At 40.3% G+C, this 26,126-nt stretch overlaps 2 protein-coding genes across 4 annotated transcripts in view; one reads left to right on the top strand and one right to left on the bottom strand.

Moving 5' to 3' along the window:
* Positions 1-5,820, bottom strand: part of Peak1 (pseudopodium enriched atypical kinase 1) — a 209,930-nt gene extending 204,110 nt beyond the window's left edge. Inside the window, exon 1 of one of the 2 annotated variants that reach the window (XM_075965832.1) lies at positions 5,590-5,820. The gene's annotated coding sequence lies outside the window, so the exon portion shown is untranslated. The remainder of the gene's footprint in view (positions 1-5,589) is intronic. The other variant, XM_075965833.1, reaches the window with a different exon arrangement.
* A 195-nt stretch (positions 5,821-6,015) lies between these two features.
* Hmg20a (high mobility group 20A) overlaps positions 6,016-26,126 on the top strand; it is an 83,966-nt gene continuing 63,855 nt past the window's right edge. Inside the window, exon 1 of one of the 2 annotated variants that reach the window (XM_075965830.1) lies at positions 6,016-6,570. The gene's annotated coding sequence lies outside the window, so the exon portion shown is untranslated. Of the gene's footprint in view, positions 6,571-7,537; positions 7,565-26,126 lie in introns of those variants that run through there. The other variant, XM_075965831.1, reaches the window with a different exon arrangement.

The raw sequence follows: 26,126 nt of genomic DNA, 5'->3' as shown, positions 1-26,126 counted from the left end.
ATCCTGAGTTTCCTAACTATCTTCAGGTATTGCTACCAAACTGTTATCTATAAAGAAGTTTGTAATAAACTGGGTTCTGAAATTTACCGGTAAGGTTTGAACTCTCGCTGTTTATCTTACAAACAAGGAATGCAATGGTAAGATAAGGGTCTCAGGAATGCTGAACAGATTCTCCAGATACAATCAGAAGCCCAACAGCAAGGTCTCCAACCTCAAACAGTTCCTCAGCGTGCTTCATTTTCCTGTGTCTCTCAGGTCTCTCCCCTCTCCAGTCTCTCCTATAAGTTGTTTTAAACTCACACTCTTTCCAAACTCTGTTCTACCAACGCCCTTTCATTTTTTTTTTTTTTTTTTTTTTGGTTTTTCGAGACAGGGTTTCTCTATGGCTTTGGAGCCTGTCCTGGAACTAGCTCTGTAGACCAGGCTGGTCTCGAACTCACAGAGATCCGCCTGCCTCTGCCTCCTCTGCTGGAATTAAAGGCGTGCGCCACCACCGCCCGGCTCGCCCTTTCATTCTTAATGGCTAATCAATATCACACAAGACATCCTAGCAATTCTTTCCCTTCCCTCTCTCTATCAGTTTCAAATTTACTTACCCTCCGTCCAGCAACCTTTACCACCTCTTCTGCTTGCTGAAAAGTAATACTTTCCATTTGTGATGGCTATTCTTGGTTGTCAACTTGACTACATCTGAAATTAAAACTCAAACAGGCTGAAAAAGCCATGGAGAGCAAGCCTATAAGCAGCACTCTTCCATGCCTCTACATCAGGTTCCCGCTTTGAGTTCCTGTCCTGACTTCCTTCAATAAGGAAGGGTGATGTGAAAGAGTAAGCCAAATCAACCCTGTATTCCCCAGCTTGCTTTTAGTCATGGTATTTACAACAATAGAAACCCAAACTAAGATTCCCAAGGCCAAATTCTTCACCTGTGCCCAGGATGTTCATACATACTCATGCTCATTTCCTTCCTTCCTCTCTCCTCCTCATCCCTTCCTCCCATTTTCCCTCTATGCTCACCTCTCCTCCCTCCCCCACTCTTCTCTCTTTCCATTGATTCTTCCCAATTCCAAATAAGCATGCCCAAGACAATTCATAAAAACATTTTAAGGCAAACGTCTTTAAATCCTCAACATCTGGCTTCCAGTACTTTCTTGCAGAGTCCTTGGTCACAAACGCTGTGCTTTCTCGGGTGTGATGACAAATGTTGGCGGTGATCCAAGTGCAGGGGAGGTAGAGGCACAAAGATCAGCAGTTCAGGGTCGGCTTTGGCAACTGGCTAGTAAACAGCCAGCCAGGACTCCAAGATATCCCAGTCAAGAAAAACGAAAAAGAAAAACACTGTAGCCTTCCCAATCAGCTAAACCCCTAGCTGTACTTTCAACTTCCTTAGTGCATTACAATGTAGCTAACTGCTCTAAATTACCCTAAATTCCAAGTCACAGAGACTTTATTCAAACCTTATCTTTCTTGCCCTTTTAAATGGTAGGACACAGGTTGACAACTCCTAGTCCTTCAAATATTCTCCTCTCAACTCCCTAACAAACCCACTTAGCTTTTCTGTTTTGTTTTTTTTTGGGGGGGGGGGGGGGTCCTTTGTTTGTTTTTCCATCTGAGCTCTATTTGGCTTAGATGGTTGACTTTCCCCATTAGCTTTGGCCCCATCTACCTAGAAGCTTGTAACACAAATGTGAAAATCATCCTTAAACTTCAGTCTTTCTCAACTCATGCATTCATTAGTTTATGAGCAGCATCGTCACTGCATACATCTGGATAAGAGAGGATAATTTGTAGCAGTGGGTTCTCTCCTACCATGTGCATCCCAGAGATGAAAATAGGTTAGCAGCAAGTACCTTTACCCACTAAGCCATCTCACCGAACCCAATCTTTTTCTATTCTATAACATATTTGTCCTATCCTACTGATAATACTTCCCAAATCTCTCCTGCATCCACTCTCTCCTCTACATTCCATGCCATTTCTCACCAGGAATAGTTTTTTTTTAAACTGGTCTTGCTTTCAAGTTGTGCCCCTTTCTAATACAGCTTTTATTTCTGTCAAAATGACAGGTCTAAACCAACTGTGGTTGTATTGCAGGATGGTTTGCTGGAGGTGGTGGTGAAGCACTTTGTTTTTGTTGTTTATTTTATGTGTGGGGGCGTTTGACCTTCAATGTCCTCTGACACCAGAAGAGGGTGTCAGATCCCCTGAAACTAGAGCCACACATGTTTGTGAACCAGCATATCAGTGCCCAGAATTGAACCCAGGTCCTCTGGAAGAGCCATCTCTTCAGCCCTGTTTTCGGTTTTTTCAACTAGAATTTCACAGCCTTCAAGGTGAAGTTAAAATTCCTAAGCTTGGTTTACAATCAGTGATTCATTTGCCTCTGTTCCAAAGCTGTGCTGTTGATGTATAGAAACGGAGTGTGTGAATGTAGCTAGTCTTAGTTGAGATGTGCTAAAGTGTAAAAATACCACCAGATTCTGAAGACTTTGTATGAAAACGAGAATGTTAAATACCTTCGTATTATTGCTTTATATTGATCGCATGTTGAAATTATGTTATTTTAAAACACTGGGTTAATTTATGAGTCTCGACTTTTACTTTTATAAAACACAGCTACTAGATTTTCTATATTACATACATGACTTGTGTTTGTGGTTTTTTTTAATACAAGAGCAATAGGATAAAATAGGTTCCTTCTTTCTGAACTTAGTTTATTCATATATTATTCAAGATTAGCTTGAGTAACTAAGATTCCAGAACATCCCCCACAGCCAAGAATCCAAGTCTGAGTCAACAAGCCTTCCTCTGTACTCTCCTCGTTCACAGGCACCTGTGCACACACCTGTCATATATCACACCGTATGATAATTACCAGTTCCCAGCTAGCTCCCCTCCTAAAGTGTAAGCTCCTGGCAAAAACAGTATCGTTCTCCACATACTCAGGTCCCACCACCGTGCCCAACACTTCAAAGGACATCCAAATACTTGTCTTTTGTTCAAATGTGAATTTGGCCTGAAAGTTACTAGAATATTCGAATTCTCCAAGGAGAATCTTCTTCCCTAAGAAGCCTGTACCTGATGCTCTAATAATGGGAAGACTGGAGCATAGGAATCACGTAAAAGACAAAGGAGAAAATGAGGCTCACATCTACATTAGCAGTGAAAATGGGGATTTGCGAAAGTGATATGGAGCCTCAAACTCATTTTTGGCATGCCAGGGGCCACAGTTTGATTCCTAAATTGCTTTAACAACCTATCCAACAAAAGAGTATGACTTGGCAGGTTACAACACAAACAGCTAGAGCCCAGCACCTGTTCCCCTTAAACAGCAGCACATCGCTATAGTTGACAACAACAACAAATCTCACTCTGAAGCAAATGCTAATCTCATGATGCTTCACCATGGAGCAATTTAGAAGAGTTATTATACGAAATGTGCCAAAGCCTGAATTTATGGTTGATGCTTATTTGGCGAATATGGTTGGCACTGTTAGCTGTTAAAGGGAATGCACGCAAACAAGCAAATAAAAGTTTTTAAGCTCTCAGACTTAAATATTTACATTACCATAAATGTACGAAGATAAATGTTTATATGCATATACATATAAGGTATTTCAGGAACACAATTTTTAATGTGACTGTCAGAAAACAGTTATGAAGTGGCATTATTTCTTTATGGGCCCCAGGACAGACTCTTAAAATGAATTCTGACAGAATGTTAATGGGGCAGAAACACTACTGTGGACGTTTCTCTACACTACTACTAGACTAGTTCAACACCCGAACAACTCAGGGCAAGCTTATCTTTGCCTCTGACCAAACACGTCTCACAACACTGAAAACCAGCCAAACAGAAATGTGGGTTCCTCCATGGGGTGGGAGAAAGGAGGACTGCCAACCAAAAAGCTTGAAAGAAAATAATCTAACAATTTCCCCTCATAACATAGTCATGTTACTCTCTCCAAAATAGAGACATGATAAAATATTTTCTCTTCTTCCCCTCTGACATCTATGGGAAGGGGATGTTTGTTTTTTACATAGTTTGTGAGCTGGTCATAGCCAGAACTCACTGGCAGTGGTATGAACGCTGTTTCCATTGTTAACTGTTAATCTCTCTGATAAGGCTACTAACTCCTATCTTGGAAGCCAAGAAAATGTACCTCATGTACCTCACCGGCAATTATAGTTTACTGAAAAAGTCACCAAAGAAGTGCCAAGCATTCTGGAAAGTAATTACGGTAGCCAGTGAATTGCAAGATCTAAAATGCTCTTGAGATTACAAAAGAAGCCATCATGAAGTGGGTATCCAAGATTGCTCATGGAAAGTTTTACCCTTGTGGATAATTCAAATTTGGGCTTTCTGGGTTTTTTTTTTCCACTTTGCAGAGAGCAATATGTGTTCTCTAGACTACACACTTCATTTATCGGGGGAGGTAAAGGAGAGACACTGTAGCTGAACAACAACGACGACAAAAAGCTGCCAAACAGAAACTCAAAGCAATTCCAATTCAGGTGAAAAGGCTGCTCATGTTCATCATCCAGTGACCTAAAAATAGTCTTTTATGTAAGTCGCCAAGTATTTAATTGAAAGTGTAATCTTACCACATTCAACAGAGGCAAAGAAAAATGTACTGGGTTTTCTATAGTAAGGCCAATAAAGATGAAATCATAATTTTCCTCTAACTCATCTCCATCCTTCAACAACAGCCTTCCAATAACTCCATTCCACAGCTCTGATTCCTAAATTTGGGTCCTTTGAAAAGCGAACTGCAGAAATGAGACTTTGCGGGGGGGGGGGGGGGGGCTCCTCTTTGCTAATGCTCTCAGCAGTCACAGCAGTCATTAACGTAGTCCAAGAACAAAATCAAGCTCTCCAACGGATGGATGGTGCATAAGATGGGGGGGGGGGGGACGAGAAGGGGACCCAGTTCAGATGGCAAGTCCTCTTCGAAGGAGGAAAGGAAAGTCGCAAGAACCCTGAGTCAAAGGGAAAAGAAAAAAACTGTCTGACCCACTCTCTCCAAATCCCAAACCCTAAGCAACCCAGTAAGTCCGCAGGCGTTAGGGGCTCACCAGCTAGAGCGTGAAGTGAGCAGGCACAGAGCCACCGGTTCCGTCCCGACTGATGCTGCAAGGCTGACCATGATCCTCCCAGGTTTGGAAGCGGAATGACCATACAGACTTGGCAGAAATCCTTCCTGCCCCAGCCTCCCCTCCCGCGTCCAGCTCCCTTAAGGCTTCACTTTCCCCGGAGCCTCGCAGCTCAGCCCCGGGAAGTCCCTAGCCACCAGGTTCCAACTTTCCCTCCTCTGGGGGGCGCCGCGCTACCGGGACCATGGCAGCCAGGGTAGCGAGGCCTGGGCCGACGGGGGGCACGAGAGGGCTCGCGGTGTCCACGGGGCGCGTGGGTGGCCGGGACGCTGCAGCCCGCGCCCTGCAGGACGCACCGGCTGCTGAGCCCCTGCGGCGCCGCCCAGTCCAGATTCCCCTAGGTCCCCGTCCTCACCTCGAGGCGACCCTGGCCCCATAAGCCTGCGCGCGTGGGAAAGGGACCGGAGAGTACATGGGCAACCCTGCCCCCGTTACCTGAGGGGAGCACACGCCGTTGCAATGATCACCATTGCCGCCTGTCCCGTCCCCTTACTGGTGATCGCGGCCGCCGCCACCGAGCAACTGACACAACTAACTAACTACTCGCGGCCGCGGAGTCCACAGCGCGCTCCCGGCCGCTCGCAGTCTGCCCAGCCTACCAGTCTGCTCGCTCCTCCCAACCCCGCACGCCGCCCCGCCGCGCGCACCCGCGGCCGCTTCAGTTCTAGAGATAGCGCGCGGGCGCGCGCACCAAACCTCGGCGTCCCCGAGCTCCCCACTCAACCCTAAGGGAGGAGCTGACAAGAGGCCACGCCTCTCGGGGGGGTGCCAATATCCGGAGAACAAGACCTAGAGAAGGTCTGATTGGTTGATGGGCGGATCCAAAACTAGAGGGCGTGGCAACCGGGACCTTGAGCCCACATGACGGGGAGTTTGGATTCAATTAAACGCCAGTGGAAACTAACAACGCAGTTTTGGACCTTTTCGGGGCCTAGTCACCTTGTCAGCCAGTCGGAAAGTACAGAATAAGTATTCTCAAAGACTTCAGTACATTATAATTACCTATTTAAGTCCCACTATTTTTGAGAGCCTTAGCTATGAAAAAGAAAACTACATTTCCCAAGAACCTTCGCGAAAGTTAGTCTCACCTTGCGTAGTCACGTAGTCCTTCGCCACATTGGGCAAAATAATCCCTTCCTTTCTCTGAAAGTATCGGGAATAATTTTTCACGTCTCTCCTCACCGGAACAATTCTAAATATAACCACAATAAGAGGAGTTAACTATCTGGAGGTGACTAAGTGATTAGGTAAAGAGTAAGAAAAGACACCAAAATAAAGTTCTGCGGAGGAATTTCTGTCGAGCTGTGAGACGACGGAGTGAAGCGTGAAGGCGATTGAGAGGGGCTGAGGGAATTGTCCTCTGTGCAAGGGACTTTGATTAGTCCCCAGGCCTCTGCCTGCCCCTACCGTCAGCAGGTCAGTAAGCAAGACGAGCTTGGGGGTGGCCACAGTCGAGATGTCCTTCCCCCTTTGAAGATCATCCCTCTTTTGCTGCTGCTGTTATTGGTTTGTCTTGGTTTGAGGCCCACTGAATGGGGGCGCCTCACTTCCGGCTGGGGGAAGGGAGACATGCTGTCATGGGGAGGGGGGGGGACATAACTCACTTCCTGTGGAGTAGGATGTTATTTGGGGGGTGTCCAAGCCACTTCCCGTGCTGATGAGAGCCAGACAAGGTGTTGGTTTGTGCCATTCTCAGAGAGAGTTCCTACAGCCTTGGGGGTCACAAGTTCGGTTCTTCCCCAAGCTGTAATAATCACCAGGCCACGATCTAAATTGTATTTTGTCTCTACGTATGATATGGAAATTTTCTCCACAGCAAGACTTTGTTAATGCTTTCTCCAAAGAATTCAAAACACCTTGTTAAAATTCTCTGCAAGACTCCATACTTTGTTGTATGACTCGTGAGGTGCCCACTCTTGGACCCTAGTCAAGTGTGTTCTTAACTGAGTCAACTAGCGTGGTCTCTGCCTAGACATGGAAGCAGGAACTCTTTACCCACTCAGTAAAGGAGAAAGTTTATTAGTTGGCGTACCGAATAGTTCACATAAATTACGAGGCGTTTTCATTTTTGCAAAAGGGAAAGGGTATCATAGTGCAATACTCAAATTTGATGTTACGTTAATAGATGTAATTAGTATGTTACATAGTTAGACCTGTTACTTTAGGACTGAAGGATTTGCCTCGTACCTGAGAACAATGTCAACCTAAATATCGTTATTATGTAGCTTATGTGTGGCGTTTATGAAAGATGCATTTTCCTTGCAGCCTTCCTCCCCCCCCCCCCGTAATTTAATTGAATTTGTCACTGATTTAAAACCGAGGTCTATTTATTGTTTTATGGCATGGCACAAGGATGATGGGTTCAGCTCACATGTTGAGTAAGGAGAAAATAACTCACAAAGAACAAAAGGTGAATAAGACAGAATTTTCTGCTTTCCTGTATTCTGCTTTTTTTTTCTTTTTTACAAGAAGCAGTATCGGAAGTGGTAATGAACAACAGTTTGAGTCTGTGGCTTCCCTTGTAAAGCAGAATGGCATATGAGTGCATGTTTGCTGGACCTTACTTTCTGAAACCTCAGCCTTTTTAAATGCAGGATATGTTGAACCTGAAATCGCACTGTCTTCCACTATTAGATGCGCGTATTTCTAGTCACAGTTTGTACTCACAGTAGTAAACATTTTAACTAAATATGAAAATAATTTTTTTACCTTAATGTGAACATTTTTTTAAATAAATCAGTCTTAGTCCTAGAAACACTTATATGGCACACATATGAACTCCCAGAGACTGTGGCAGCATCAACAGGGCCTGCACAGATCTGCACTAGATGAGGTCTAGAGCTAAAGAGAAAAGTGGACACATGTCCTCATCCCTAACCCACAGGCTAACTGCAATTGATAGCCACTTGCAAATGAAAAATTAGTTTTCTCTGAAGGAGTTTCACTGGGGAGACAAACCGCTCATAAGGATAGGCCCCATGCCCAGCAGTAGATGGTCCAGACAACATGAACTTAATGCATCTTTGGAGATTTAGTGGTTTTTTTTCTTTGTGTACATGTTATGGTTTCCGGTATGATATGGTTTCCGGTCTGGGGGTTTTATGGGATTCCTGTGTCCAAATGTGTGTGTGCCTGGCTCCTTTTCTTGTTTGTTTTGTCCTATTCTGCTATGTTGTATTTTATTATTCCTCAGATGCCTGTTTGTTTTCTAGTAAAGACAGAAAGGGAGTAGATTCAGATGGGAGGACAGGAACTTGGAGAACTGGGCGGAGAAGGAAAACTAATCAACATATATTTTTTGAGAAAAATCTATTTTCAATAGAAGAAGAAACAATTGTTCTTAGACTGAAAGTTTAGCTAAATAATAGACCACTTGCCTACTATATATAATATGAGCCCTTGGATTTGGGGTCTGATCACCAGTACTGACAGGAAAAAATAAAAATAAATTAGCCTGCTTAGGTATGCTGGTGCATCTCTTTAATCCCAGCACTCAGGAGGCAGAGGGAGACAGAGCTCATTGAGTTCCAGTCCAGCCAGACGGACACTGTCTGCCACATCTCAAAAATAAGTAATAAATAAATCAGTCTGCTGGGGGAGGGGATGTGGTGAGTGGTGGAGCACTTGCCTCATATGAAAGGACTTCCCTTTCATCCCCAGAACCACCACCGATAACAAAAATTCTGAGATGCTAAAATCAGTATTTGAAAGACTACAAAATTGCTGCAGTAGTTAATTTTTTAAAGATAAGGCAAAATATTGTCTGTGATTGTTGATAGAAACTTAGGACCAAGTGCACGGCACCAAGGGGATATTAATTGGCTAGAGAGAAAGTATTCATGTGTTCTACATTAATGCAATATACTAGATGTAATCACTCTGAAAAATTAACCATAGTGTTAGGAATTGAAATATGGAAGGATGGTAGAACTAAATGAGAAAGAGAAAATAATGTCATAATATTGGTTGAGGTACAGTATTGCTATTGCCGTTGGGGAACAGCCTTGAAAAGCAAAGGAGTTTATTAAATTGATCCTGAAGATATTCGTGGAAGACATGCAGTGTAATAGGAACAAGACAAATTGCACTGGAAAGACTCGTGCAGCTTGAAGAACTGTCTGTTGAGAAGAAAGCAATATAGAAAGTACGTATCAGGAAGATGTTTTGTGATAACTGACAGTTATGCATTGGTCCCATCAAAGAAGAATTATTAGATACACTGGTGAAAAATAGAGAAGGGAGCCTGTGTAGCCCATTCCTCCTCAAGAAGTATTTCTGTGGAAAGGCTTATCTTCTTCTGAGGGATTTTCCCCCTTAACTGCCTAGTGTTGCTTTTTTTTTTCCTTTAACATGTTCCTAGTGACAAAATTGGGAAGAGAAAACCTATTGTAAACATACTGTTGCTTCTTTAATAAATTTTAGGTTTTCATTTCACTGCTTGCCATCGATAATACAGAAGTTGTTGATTGTTTTTAGAGTATCTGGAGTAAGTAACCATTTTATTTCCTTAAAGCAGCATTGCATGCACTTCTTGGAGCAGTTTGAAACATTAAAACAGTAGGCCAAAGTTCTTAAGACCATCGCACTGAAATTTGATCATCCGCAGAGGTGCCTCTTTCCTCTTGTTTACCCTGTCCTGTGAAGCTGATGCTAGTGTTTTATAACAGGCGGCTTTACTTCGTTCCTTGGTGGTGGCGGTTTTTTTGGTTTCTGCTTTCTGCTTTGTAGTTGATGGCTACCAGTTTAATGGTTTTAGATTTATTGTTTTGCTATCTTTTATTTCTGAACGTTTTATGTATTCAAGTGAAAAATCCTCTTACGTGGTTTTTTGTGATCTTAACAAAACTCAATACTCATGTGTATCAGTCATGTTTTTGTTTCAAGAAATACAAATACCCTTAGTATATTCTCTTGGAGCTTTCTTCTTAGTAGACACATCAAAGCTAGAATTTTGCTTACTTGATGTTCTTGAGTGAGATATGTGTTATAATCACTGTTCAAGCTGGGTTAAGATGCATTCCTAAATTTGATATCTCCTGATCTTGATTTCTAAGCTATTCTAAAATTTGTTTTTAATATTTCCTTTATTGTTGCACGTATCATGATTTTTCTGTTTTAACTTGCTTTGTACTTTGTAAGTATGAGTGAACAGTAGGGAAAACTGGAGATCAGACTGGCCTAGATTCAGAGCTAGTCTTTGTATTTTATTAGCTTCATCACCTTGAGCAGTTAGCTTCCATGAGCCTTCAGTTTCCCTAATCTAAATGTGACTCCTTGATGAAAGGGGGTATTATTACATGGGAACCACTTGTTGTAGTCCTGGTGGTAGGAGTTTGAAGGATGGTGTTTTGTTAACCCAGTGATTCTCAACCTTCCTAATGCTTTGACCCTTTAATACAGTTCCTCATGTTATAGTGACCCCAACCATAAAATTATTCTGTTGCTACTTCATATCTGTAATTTTGCTACTGTTGTGAATTGTAATGTAAACATCTGATATTCATGATATCTGATATACGATCCCAAAGAGTTTGAGACCCGCAGGTTGATAACCACTGCTTTAACCCTTAGGCCTGCTTCAGCTATGCTGGCTCTTGGGATTTATCCATTATCTCGTTTAAGCTCACATATAGAATACAATGGTAGGTTCATTGATATTCTGCCTTCTGTCAGCATGCTTATGAGGTAGTCAAGGTTTTATTTCTTATGAGAAGGAAAAGAATCACAGATTTCAATTATTTTACAAAATATACTTAGTAGAAATGTTTTAAAAAATTAAGGAATCATTAAAGTACTTTAAATTAATTTTCCCAACTACTAAGGCCCCTCACACTATGACCATGACTTTCTTTACATTTGAAACTGAATGATGTCTGAGGAGGAAAATTCTGCACAATACCCAGCCTTTCTCCCTTTGTCCTGTCAGATGTACTTCCACTTTTTCTGGGAATCCCCATCTATTAACGTTCCGCCTTGTGCCCTCTCTACATACTACCATCTACATATTACCATCTACATACTACCTCTTTACATACTACCATCCACATACTACCATCCACATACTACCATCTACATACTACCATCTACATACTACCATCTACATACTACCATCTACATACTACCATCTACATACTACCATCTACATACTACCATCTACATACTACCTCTCTACATACTACCATCCACATACTACCATCTACATACTACCATCTACATACTACCATCCACATACTACCATCCACATACTACCTCTCTACATACTACCATCTACTTACTACCATCCACATACTACCATCTACATACTACCATCTACATACTACCATCTACATACTACCATCTACATACTACCATCTACATACTACCATCTACATACTACCATCTACATACTACCATCTACATACTACCATCCACATACTACCATCCACATACTACCATCCACATACTACCATCCACATACTACCATCTACATACTACCATCCACATACTACCATCTACATACTACCATCTACATACTACCATCTACATACTACCATCTACATACTACCATCCACATACTACCATCTACATACTACCATCCACATACTACCATCTATACTACTATCTACATACTACCATCCACATACTACCATCTACATACTACCATCCACATACTACCATCCACATACTACCATCTACATACTACCATCTACATACTACCATCTACATACTACCATCTACATACTACCATCTACATACTACCATCTACATACTACCATCCACATACTACCATCCACATACTACCATCCACATACTACCATCTACATACTACCATCTACATACTACCATCCACATACTACCATCTACATACTACCATCCACATACTACCATCCACATACTACCATCTACATACTACCATCCACATACTACCATCTACATACTACCATCTACATACTACCATCCACATACTACCATCTACATACTACCATCTACATACTACCATCCACATACTACCATCTACATACTACCATCTACATACTACCATCCACATACTACCATCTACATACTACCATCTACATACTACCATCCACATACTACCATCTACATACTACCATCTACATACTACCATCTACATACTACCATCTACATACTACCATCTACATACTACCATCTACATACTACCATCCACATACTACCATCCACATACTACCATCCACATACTACCATCCACATACTACCATCCACATACTACCATCTACATACTACCATCTACATACTACCATCCACATACTACCATCCACATACTACCATCCACATACTACCATCCACATACTACCATCCACATACTACCATCTACATACTACCATCCACATACTACCATCTACATACTACCATCTACATACTACCATCTACATACTACCATCCACATACTACCATCTACATACTACCATCTACATACTACCATCTACATACTACCATCTACATACTACCATCTACATACTACCATCCACATACTACCATCCACATACTACCATCCACATACTACCATCTACATACTACCATCTACATACTACCATCCACATACTACCATCTACATACTACCATCCACATACTACCATCTACATACTACCATCTACATACTACCATCTACATACTACCATCTACATACTACCATCCACATACTACCATCCACATACTACCATCCACATACTACCATCCACATACTACCATCCACATACTACCATCTACATACTACCATCTACATACTACCATCCACATACTACCATCCACATACTACCATCCACATACTACCATCCACATACTACCATCCACATACTACCATCTACATACTACCATCCACATACTACCATCTACATACTACCATCTACATACTACCATCTACATACTACCATCTACATACTACCATCCACATACTACCATCCACATACTACCATCCACATATTACCATCTACATACTACCATCCACATACTACCATCCACATACTACCATCCACATACTACCATCCACATACTACCATCTACATACTACCATCCACATACTACCATCCACATACCACCATCTACATACTACCATCTACATACTACCATCCACATACTACCTCTCTACATACTACCTCTCTACATACTACCATCCACATACTACCATCTACATACTACCATCTACATACTACCATCCACATACTACCATCCACATACTACCATCCACATACTACCATCCACATACTACCATCTACATACTACCATCCACATACTACCATCCACATACTACCATCCACATACTACCATCCACATACTACCATCTACATACTACCATCCACATACTACCATCTACATACTACCATCTACATACTACCATCTACATACTACCATCCACATACTACCATCCACATACTACCATCTACATACTACCATCTACATACTACCATCTACATACTACCATCCACATACTACCATCTACATACTACCATCCACATACTACCATCTACATACTACCATCTACATACTACCATCTACATACTACCATCTACATACTACCATCCACATACTACCATCCACATACTACCATCCACATACTACCATCCACATACTACCATCCACATACTACCATCCACATACTACCATCTACATACTACCATCCACATACTACCATCTACATACTACCATCCACATACTACCATCCACATACTACCATCCACATACTACCATCTACATACTACCATCCACATACTACCATCTACATACTACCATCCACATACTACCATCCACATACTACCATCCACATACTACCATCCACATACTACCATCTACATATTACCATCTACATACTACCATCCACATACTACCATCCACATACTACCATCTACATACTACCATCTACATACTACCATCTACATACTACCATCCACATACTACCATCCACATACTACCATCCACATACTACCATCCACATACTACCATCCACATACTACCATCTACATACTACCATCCACATACTACCATCTACATACTACCATCCACATACTACCATCCACATACTACCATCTACATACTACCATCCACATACTACCATCCACATACCACCATCCACATACTACCATCTACATACTACCATCCACATACTACCTCTCTACATACTACCTCTCTACATACTACCATCCACATACTACCATCTACATACTACCATCTACATACTACCATCCACATACTACCATCCACATACTACCATCCACATACTACCATCTACATACTACCATCCACATACTACCATCCACATACTACCATCCACATACTACCATCTACATACTACCATCCACATACTACCATCTACATACTACCATCTACATACTACCATCCACATACTACCATCCACATACTACCTCTCTACATACTACCATCTACATACTACCATCTACATACTACCATCCACATACTACCATCTACATACTACCATCCACATACTACCATCCACATACTACCATCTACATATTACCATCTACATACTACCATCTACATACTACCATCTACATACTACCATCCACATACTACCATCCACATACTACCATCCACATACTACCATCCACATACTACCATCCACATACTACCATCTACATACTACCATCTACATACTACCATCTACATACTACCATCTACATACTACCATCCACATACTACCATCTACATACTACCATCTACATACTACCATCTACATACTACCATCCACATACTACCATCTACATACTACCATCCACATACTACCATCTACATACTACCATCTACATACTACCATCTACATACTACCATCCACATACTACCATCCACATACTACCATCTACATACTACCATCTACATACTACCATCCACATACTACCATCCACATACTACCATCCACATACTACCATCCACATACTACCATCCACATACTACCATCCACATACTACCATCCACATACTACCTCTCTACATACTACCTCTCTACATACTACCATCCACATACTACCATCTACATACTACCATCCACATACTACCATCTACATACTACCATCTACATACTACCATCTACATACTACCATCCACATACTACCATCCACATACTACCATCTACATACTACCATCTACATACTACCATCTACATACTACCATCCACATACTACCATCTACATACTACCATCCACATACTACCATCTACATACTACCATCTACATACTACCATCTACATACTACCATCCACATACTACCATCCACATACTACCATCTACATACTACCATCTACATACTACCATCCACATACTACCATCCACATACTACCATCCACATACTACCATCCACATACTACCATCCACATACTACCATCCACATACTACCATCTACATACTACCATCTACATACTACCATCCACATACTACCATCCACATACTACCATCCACATACTACCATCCACATACTACCATCCACATACTACCATCTACATACTACCATCCACATACTACCATCTACATACTACCATCTACATACTACCATCTACATACTACCATCTACATACTACCATCCACATACTACCATCCACATACTACCATCTACATACTACCATCCACATACTACCATCCACATACTACCATCCACATACTACCATCTACATACTACCATCCACATACTACCATCCACATACTACCATCTACATACTACCATCTACATACTACCATCCACATACTACCATCCACATACTACCATCCACATATTACCATCTACATACTACCATCTACATACTACCATCCACATACTACCATCTACATACTACCATCCACATACTACCATCTACATACTACCATCTACATACTACCATCTACTTACTACCTCTCTACATTCTACCATCAAGAAATGTTTTCTGATGTCTGGCCGTGTCTCCCTCTACTCCCAAATCATCTATGTTCTGTCTATTGATCCTCTAGAGTATTATGTCTTTTTCATTGCACTTAATATCCAGTGTTCCTGATGTTAATTTTACTTATTATTATATAGATAAAATGTCCTCCCGGAGAAGGCTTATGGACTATACCCTGTTCATCTCTGGGTTCACTGTCATACCTGGAATAATGTCTCTCATAGGCATTGAATTAATATATATGGAGTTTAACTGGCACTAGAGTTGTAATGAAATTAATATGTAACTTTTATCTACTATTTATGCTCAGCATGAAAGATTATGGCCAGTATATAATAGATACTCATACATCTGTAGAATGTGTGGTAAATCATTATGTTCCCATTTATAAGCATTCCATGGTGTTACTGTCATATATTAAACACCTGATACATGTTCATAACTATGAGAATTGATCTCTGCAGTCAATGTAATTGATAACTTGCATGTAACTTATAACTTGCATGTGGACTCATCTAAGTGAGTGATGGGAAGACCAGCACACATGGTATAGGGAGAGAGTTCCCTTTTGTCCAAACACAGAAATTAAGTAGATTTTTAAGCATTTTACATGCTTAAAATGAAACGTTTACTTGCATGAAAACATTTTGTTCATATTTTCCCCCATTCATTACCTTCTATTATCCTCTCTCCTCCTGAACCCTTTCCTCTTTCCTAACAGATAGTCCCCTTTTTATTATCATGTATTCTCCCTCACCTAAAATCCATATACAAGAAAAAATACGTGATACTTGCCTCTCTGAGTCTAGTTTATTTTTGTTTAACATAGTGATATCCAGTAGGAACAACATGATTCTGTTCTTTCTTATTAATAAAGTATTATTTCATTATAGATACATAGGTAGGTAGATAGGTAGGTAGGTGGATAGATGATAGATAGATAGATAGATAGATAGATAGATAGATAGATAGATAGATAGATAGATAGGAAGGACCCAGGAGTAGTATAACTGAATCATATGCTACTTTTGTTTGTAGGTGGGTGCTTGGTAGGTTGATTCTCATCCTTTGGTTCTCTTGACCCATGGGTGTCTGCCAGTGAGGTGTGTTTTGGAGATAGTGGATAGTTGGATTTTGCACCTCACTGCCTGAGTCAAAACCCTGCTGTATATATACCTTTCAACTTAGTTTCTGGCACACTGTATGCCAGACTGCCCCCAGATGTCTCTTACCCTGGAGCTAGGGCAGGTTCAGACTCCCTGGCTTGTGCTTGTTCCCCATTCTCACGTCCACAGGGTAATTCAGTTTTGAGCAATAGATTCCCCCTCAAGATGGTGCCTAACTACGACCATCTCAGTCATACAGAGCTATAAAATGGAATCACTGTCTAACTAAAACCTGCAGCTGGGTCTGAGCTCCTGTGTTTTGTTCCAAGGACAGGATTGTCCATCTCTTCTCAGCAGGGCTGTCTGACTTAACTCCCCCTGCTGGGGAGCAACAGCTGCAGCTGGTTCCAGCAGTGCTTTCCTTGCTGTTTTTAGCTGTCCTCTCCCAGCTTTGTGAAACTCTGAGGCTTTTCCTTTGTCCCTTCAGAAGAAAGTCTGATCCTGTGCTGACTCTCTCTCCTTCAACTCTTCGCAGCTTCTGTTCTGCCATCTTATAAAAAGCTGAAGAAAAAAGTGAGTCCACAGTTGTTGTTGTTTTAATTCTTCCATTTTCTTCAATGTTCCAGTGATGGTTCAAAAACGTGCTATTGAATGAGGTTTTCTATCCTGCCTAGTTTCTTTCCTCCCACCAGGTTCCACAGCTGTTTAGCCCCAAATAAATCACACAGAGGTCTATATTAATAATAAACTGATTGGCCCATAGCTCAGGCTTCTTATTAACTCTTATAACTTTTATTAACCCATTATTCTTATCTATGTTAGCCACATGGCTCGCTACCTTTTTCAGCAGGGTAATCACATCTTCCTCCTTCTGTGGTTGGGACAGGATTGGGGAGGAATGGGCTTCCTTGTTCCCAGAATTCTCCTGTTCTCATTGACCCACCTCTACTTCCTGTCTGGTTGTCCTGCCTATACTTCCTGCCTGGCTACTGACCAATCAGTGTTTATTTAAAACATAATTGACAGAATATAGACAATTGTCCTGCACCAACGTGCTGTTCAGTCTTCATGTTTATGGAGTTTCCTTTGGTATTGAAAATTTTAAATTTTACTCCTTTGTGATGTGATATGATAGAAGAGATTATTTTGATATTTTATGTTTGATAAAAATATAATCTACTTTGGAGAAAGTTACATGAGATGCTAAAAAAATGTGTTCTACAATTGTTATATGGAAATTTCTGTAGATGTTTGTATGTCTGTAATGTGACTTCTGTGTTCTGAAGTTTCTGTCTTCATTTTTTTCCCTCTGAATCACCCAGTATTATTGAATTGGGATCTGCCAGCCCCACTTTGTCTTGTAGTGTTTTAGCATAAAATTGTATGGCTACCTTTCATGCATATTTACAGTTATATCTTTTGTTCGTTTAACAAGACAGTGTTTCTGTATATACCTGGCTGGCCTAAAACTCACATAGACCTACCTGTGTCTCTGTTCCAGGGTCCTGGGATTAAAGGCATACATTATCACATTCAGCTCAAGTTATAATAACCTCTTGCTGTATTATTTCCTTTACAAGTATAAAATGACCTGCTCTATCTCTTCTCTTCATCTGCTTTATTAAATATGAGTATAGCTACTCCTTGCTTCTGAATTTCATTGCTTAGGATATCATTTTCTTTCATTTTCAGTTTGTCTATCTTTGCCAGTGAGAAGTGTTCCTTATACACAATGAACAGACCTTTTTTTAAAAAATCCATTCTCCAGGCAGTGGTGGCGCATGCCTTTAGTCCTAGCACCCAGGAGGCAGAGGCAGGTAGATCTCTGTGTCTTTGAGGCCAGACTGCTCTACAAAGCAGATTCTGGGACAACCAGAACTGTTAAACAGAGAAACATTGTCCCCCCCCCCCAAAAATATCATTCAACATGTGTCTTTTAATTGGAGAAATAAAAATGTTTATTTTCAGAATTATGATGGAAAAAACATTACTAATTCCTGTCATCTCATTTTTCTAAAATTTGGTTCTTTCCTGATGTTTAGTTGTATATTCACTCTTTTAGTGGGAACATTCCTTTTCTGTGCTTTCACAATATGTTTATTTTTCTTTTCTGTGCATAAGATATCTTTGTCTTCTGCGGTGCTGGTTTAGTGGTCATGAATTCCTAGGTTTATTTCTCCTGTGCTTCTGAATGGTAACATTGCTGGCTATTGCAGCAGTGTTTTCTCTGAGGGCTTGAAATACTTCATTCTGAGAGTTCTTGGCCTTTAACATTTTGTTGAGAAATTTGTTGATCTGAGGGGTTTTCTTTTATGAGAGAGGTGGTATTTTTCTCTACAGTTTTCAGTTTTCTTTTTTTGTGTGTTCTTTGCATCTTAACTATAAAATGGGAATGGGAGTCTGGATGCCCCTGTACCTCGAAATACATATCTTCCTGAAGAGTTGGGGATTTTCTGCTATTGTTTCACCAAATAGGTCTTCTATGCCTTCAGGCTTCACATCAGCACCTTCTACACCAATAAATAGACCTTTGGTCTTTTAATCATGTCAGAGATCATCTATTCACTGGTCATAATTTTTTGTCACCGATATTTTTGTTATGTTTCCAAAATCACTTTTTAAAATGGATTTCATACCCACTTCCTGTATTGATTTCTTTAATTTGTTCTGTTGTTTCTCTGTGTTTTCTTGGAATTTGTTGATCTTTCAAAAAGAATATTATTGTTTTGGATTCTTTATGTAGCATTTTATCTATCTCTGTGGGAAGATGGGAGTGACCTTGTGCAGTCCCTCACTGATGTTGCCCACTGTCCTTTGTTGTCTCTTTGCTATAGTAGGAGATGGCCAGCAGTGGGTATTCAGGTCCCTACTGAAAAAACACCCTGGCCTATCAGAGGCTGTTGTGAGTTTGGCTTTTATCATCCCAGTTCATGGAGTTAAAGTATTTGCTTGAGTTTAAGTGGCAGATGAATATATATAAAAGAGCATGTGCTTAGATGTGCTGAGGGTATAGTTCAGTGGCAGAGCATCTAAATAAAAGGCTCCAAGTGTCCTGGAATCACCCATATTGTGTAGAATGGAGAAAACAAGTAACAGAAACACAGACAAGTGATGGGGGAGTGTCATATATCAATCTGTTGATTTCATTGGTTAAGCAATAAAGAAACTGCTAGGCCCATTGGATAGGCCCACCCTTAGGTGGGTGGAGTAAACAGAACAGAATGCCGGGAGGAAGAGGAAGTGAGCTCAGACTCCACAGCTCTGCTCTACGGAGCAGACGCCTCAGGAGAGACGCCATGCTACCTGCTCCAGGGAAGACGCACGCTATGAAGCTCCGACCCAGGATGGACTTAGGCTAGAATCTTCCCGGTAAGCTCTCCAATAATGTGGGTTCTAGAGACCTAGCTCAGGCCAGGCAGTGGTGGCACATGCCTTTAACCCTAGCACTTGGTCAGCAGAGGCAGACCTATCTCTGTGAGTTTGAGGCTAGCCTGCTCTACAAGAGCCAGAGAAACCCTGTCTCAAAAAATCAAAAATGAAAAAAAGAAAAAAAAAAGAGAGACCTAGCTCAGGTCATCAGCCTTGATGGCAAACGCCCTATCCCACTAAGCCATCTTGCTACCACCACCACCTCTAGTGTTCAAAAGATCATTTCTCTGTATACCTTAAAACAGTAATAAAGGTCTACAAAACATATTACTAAATGTTTGCCTGTAGGTTAGAATAACAAGAGGTAACTGAAAATTGGGTTGAACCCTGATATATCAAATAGGTTTATGTTACCTAAATATAAATATTTATGTGTAAGATTTTATTGTTGGGGATAAAAACAGAGATCTTTGAAACATATTCCTTGATGGTAATGGTATATATTTGTGTTTGTATTTAAACGTTCAAATTTTCGATAAAACCAAGCCTCTTGTTGCGTTTCTTCCCCTTTAATTACAATATCCTGTGTCACAAAAAATAATTTCCAGCCAGGTGATGGTGGCACACATCTTTTTCCCTTTTATTACAATATCATGTGTCTCAAAAAAATGATTTCTAGCTAGGTGATGATGCACACACCTTTAATCCCAGCACTTGGGAGGCAGAAGCAGGCACACCTCTGAGTTCAAAGCCACTTTGGTCTACAGAGCAGAGTTTCAGGACAGCCACGGCTACATAGAGAAACCCTGTCTCAAAAACAACCAAAATAAATAAAATTCAACTACTTCATTCTTGTCTTTCCCAGCCTCAAATTTCATTTCTCCTATTTCTTTCCCATCTCCACATGCCCTTTATTTTTTCATTTTATAATTTTAATTTTATTCTCTTGACATAGACCTTTAATTGTTGTTGTGACATCACAATTACTACAGCTTTTTGGGAAAGCAGTGTATCAGCATTAATAAATGTTCATACTATTGAGCCAACAATTCCATTTCTACTTTATTCTGAGAAAATATTGCAACTGAAGAAAATATGTAAGGCATAAAATAAAATGTTAATATCACTAATACTTATATTATCTTTTAAAAATCTGAGAGGCTGGGAAAATAACTGTCAAGAAAGTGGATCTTTAACACCTACATAAAAGTTGGGTGTGGCAATGCACAGCTGCAGCCCCAGACCCCAGCCCTGGGGAAGCAGATGAGAGGATTCCTGGGACCTCTTAACCAGCCAGTCTTTATTGAAAAAGGAAGCTTCACTTTGCGAGAAAGACCCTGTCTCAGAAAATGATGTGGAACATAATTGAGGAAAACTGTTAGCAACCTCTGGCCTCCACGTGTGTACACATGTACATATATACCCATCCCTGCATACACACAAAAAATAACAGTGTTTAAAAATTAAAAGCACTTAAGTATCCAGCAGGTAGCTAAGTAAATGTTTATGCATCTTCTCATTTTCCCCAATAATTTCTTTTGAAATACATTCAAGGTGTTATAAGGCATTTTTTGCTAAAGTAAAAATGAGAAAATTAAATATAGAAGAAAACAAAATAAAAAAACTGGTATGATTAGCATATATTTCTGAAAGTTATATTTTCTGTATTATAATAAGAGAGTTACTGGGCAATTGCTGGTATCAGGGACAGTATTAAAACAGTATTATAGGGGCTGGAGAGATGTCTCTGTGGTAAAGAACACAGACTGCTCTTCCAGAGGACCCAGATTCATTTTTCAGTACCCACATGGCAGCTCACAACCGTAACTCCAGTTCCAGGGGATCTGACACCCTCACACAGATATACATGCAGGCAAAACACCAAAGCACATAAAGTAAAATTTATACGAATTTTAAAAAAACGGTATTACAGAAAACACTGCTACTGAGAATATTACTGCTCTAGAGTCAAGTCCTAGCTGTACTCTTACTATGTGGTCTTATAAAGGAAAGAGGTGAAGTGAGGAGATGCCTGCATGGTAAAAACACTTATCGTTAAGCTCGAATCCCAGGATCCATCTGGTGAAGAGACAGAACTGACTCCCAGGGTTGTTTTCTGACCTCTACACATGTGCATAACACACAAACACACACACATGCAGAATAAGTAAGTAATGAAATTTTAAGAAAAGTAGGGAGGTAATACTGTGTCTACATTAAATTTATCTGAAGTGTCTATGCACAGTAAATCCTCCAGTGGTTTTGTTATCAGACATCTTACATTTAATTTTCCTGTTCTCATAAGAGCCTTATGAGACTGTTATTTTTCATCATTCATAAGAGAAAATTTGAATGAATGTTTAATTATTTTGATTAAACATTTTATCAGATTAACAGAGAAGCCCTAGGTCTAGTGGAAATAGTGTATTAGTTATTTTTGTTGTTGTTGCTACTTTGTTTAGTTATGTAATGATGTGTTGCTGTTTCACTTTGCCTGCCTACAGCACCTTATTGGTCTAATAAACTGAATGACTAGTAACTAGGCAGTAGAGGGATAGGCAGGGCTGCAGGCAGAAAGAATAAATAGGAAGAAGAATCTAGGAATGAGAGAGAAGAGAGAACAAGGGAGAAAGGCAAGTAGATGTTCTGGGTCAGAAGTCAGCCGCCAGACAGACAGACAGACACTGATAAGACAGGAAAGTAAAATACACAGAATGAAAGAAACGTAACCCCCCCCCCCAGCAAAAATGTGATAAAGAGAAACAGATTAAAACAAGGGCTAAGATAGGTCGAGCTTTCATAGCTAATAACAAGTCTGTGTCTCATGATTTGGGAGCTGGTTGGTGGTCCAAAGAAGCCTGCTACAATATGAAGTTTGGAGAAGGAATTCAAATAACAAGGACATAAGAGGTTGAGCTCCCACAGTGAAGCTAAGAAACCAGTAGTCTAAATTTGTTTTCTCCTTAAAGTATTTGTTGCACAGGGTCCAGAGCTATAATAAAACTCACTTTGAGCTAATAGTCTTAAGTGATTTGTTAAAACAGCAATGCAAAGCTATTGCAGAGGCATTGGGGAAATGATGGGAAAGTCTAGAATAAATGTAAGTAGAGGGATGAGAAAATTAGAACACACTTGTAACAAAATGCTAATAAAGATACAACACCTCAAGCTACATGTAAATTAGTTAGAGCTATTAGTAGGAATTTACTGCCTTGAATGTGTATATTAGAGAAGAAAAATGTCAAATATCAGTGATTTAATTATGTCATGGGGAAAAAATGGCAAACCAAATCCAAGGAGGTTGAAGAAAAGAAATAGTGAAAAGTACAAATAAATTAAATAGAAGACAATGTACAGTATATTATATCCAAACCAGAAGTTGGTTCTTTAAAAAGATTCAGAAAATGTGTAGCCCTCTAGCTATACCAATCAAGGCAGGGGCTTTAAGTTATCATTATCAGGAATGAAAAGGAGACATATCTTTGTTTTCAGTTGTTGAGACAAACATCACTATACCTCTAACCATGATCCTCAGTATTATAGACATGAGTCAGGAGCTACCTTATCTGGCTGAAAAAAGATATTCTTTTACAGATAGTATAGATGTTCAAAGGGGTAAAGAGGCAGGAAAAACATCATATGAATAAATTTTAAATTTTAGGCGAAATGAACAATTTGTTAAATACATGCCACCCAAATTAGCCCATGAAAAATAGAATTGCTGAATGCTTATTTTTATCTGTTAAATTTAATCCGTTTAAGTTTTTCCTGAAGAAACTCCAAGCTAGATGGCTTTATCAGTGAACTGTTTTTTTCTTTTCCCAGAGGCAGTTAGTGCGCTGCAGTGATGGCTATATTATTGAAGTCTTGAAAAAAATGTTTAGGCCAGACACAGCAGCACATGCCTTTAATCCCAGCACTTAGAAGGAAAGGGCTGACAGAGCTCTGTGAGTTTGAGGCCAGTAAGGGCTATATAATAAGAATTTGTCTCAAAAAGCAAACAAAAAATGTTTTAAAGAGAAATGAGCCCAGCTTTACTCTTCTATGGAATGTAACTTGTTTTATTAGATTGGAAAACCCTTAATGCGAAAACTGGGCAGTGATGTTTTTAAGAAAACATATTAATAGGCCAGTCTGTTTGTATATTATTTAGGGATACAGGTATCTAAAAGACTCTCCAGGCAATTAAGCCAATGAAGGACTTTTAAAACTCTCGCAAATAGATATAAAAGACAATCAGACATCAAAATGACAAAATATTTGAATAAGCACTCCACAAAAGAAATTATTCAAAGGTTTATAATGATCATATTGGTGTCAGAATACTGCAGATGTAAGCCATAATGAGAAGCCATTGCATACCCATTATTATAATGGCTAAAATTAAAAAGACTGGAAATAGCTCAGGGTGTTGGTGCATACCTATAATTCTGCCCCTTCGGAGTCTGGATCAGGAGGAGCCTTTCAAATTTAGGACCATCCTGGTCTACATAGTCTACATAAACATGTTATGGCTATATAGTGAAACCTTGTCTCAAAAACCCAAAAATGACCAACAAAAATAAGACTGACAGTTTGAAGAACTAGTGATACGGAAATGCAATTTATACTTCTGGTGGATTCAAGACCTGTTCCAACCCATGTGGAAATTAGTTTGGCAAGACAGTAAAAGTTACAGCTGCTCCTCTAGACTTACTATCTCTCAATGTATTAGTCAACAGAAGACCAAAAGACAGGAATGGACAAGAATGTTCATAGCAGCAGCCTAAATGCCCATCAAGGTAGAATGGGTTAGCACATGCCTTCTATAACAAAACAGATGATTATCATGTGTATATGTGAACAAAAGAACCCTGACAAAAGATAACTACATACTGCATGAGTTCAGTTTTAAAAACGGGCAAAACAAATTCTGTAGTATTAGGTCTCATAATGCGTACTTTTGCAAGGATAATGCACAGGAGGGGCATATGGTAGGGAATTTCTGCCTTTTAATAATTTCTTTATCCTGGTGTGGCTATACTGCAGGAGCTCCTTCTGCTTCTTTAGCCAATAGCTGTTGAGATACCAGCCCACTGGGTGTGGTCTCTTTCTCTTTAAAAAGTAGCTGCAGCCCTCTGCTCTCTCTCTTGCTCCAGTGACTAGACTCCTTTCCTGGCTGTTGTGTAGAAGGTGTTCTGTAAGTTTTTACCCTCAAAAAATAACCCTTTGAATCCAAACTGGTTTGGGATTGTTTGGTGCTTTATCTGGCACCCCACATTGAGTGCCATTCTGTAACATGAGGGGCCAGCTTGTTGGGGTTTTTGTCCCGCCCAGTACCCCACAGCCGGCAAAGAAAATCACACAGAGACTCTGCATTAATTATAAACTGATTGGCCCATTAGCTCAGTCTTCTTATTAGCTCTTGTAGCTTATATTAACCCATTTTTCTTATCTATGTTAGCCACATGGCTCAGTTCCTTTCTCAGTGGGGCAGATCACATCCTGCTTCTTCCGTGGTCTGGGCAGGAATGGGGGAAGAGCTTCCTTCTTTAGAGAATACTCCTGTTCTCATCGCCCTGCCTCTACTTCCTATCTGGTTGACCTGCCTATACTTCCTGCCTGGCCAATCAGCATTTATTT

Source organism: Microtus pennsylvanicus, chromosome 3, assembly GCF_037038515.1.
Source record: "Microtus pennsylvanicus isolate mMicPen1 chromosome 3, mMicPen1.hap1, whole genome shotgun sequence".
Taxonomy (NCBI): Eukaryota; Metazoa; Chordata; class Mammalia; order Rodentia; family Cricetidae; genus Microtus; species Microtus pennsylvanicus.
Note: the sequence above shows the minus strand (reverse complement) of the source record. Positions and strands in the feature narration are given on the sequence as shown.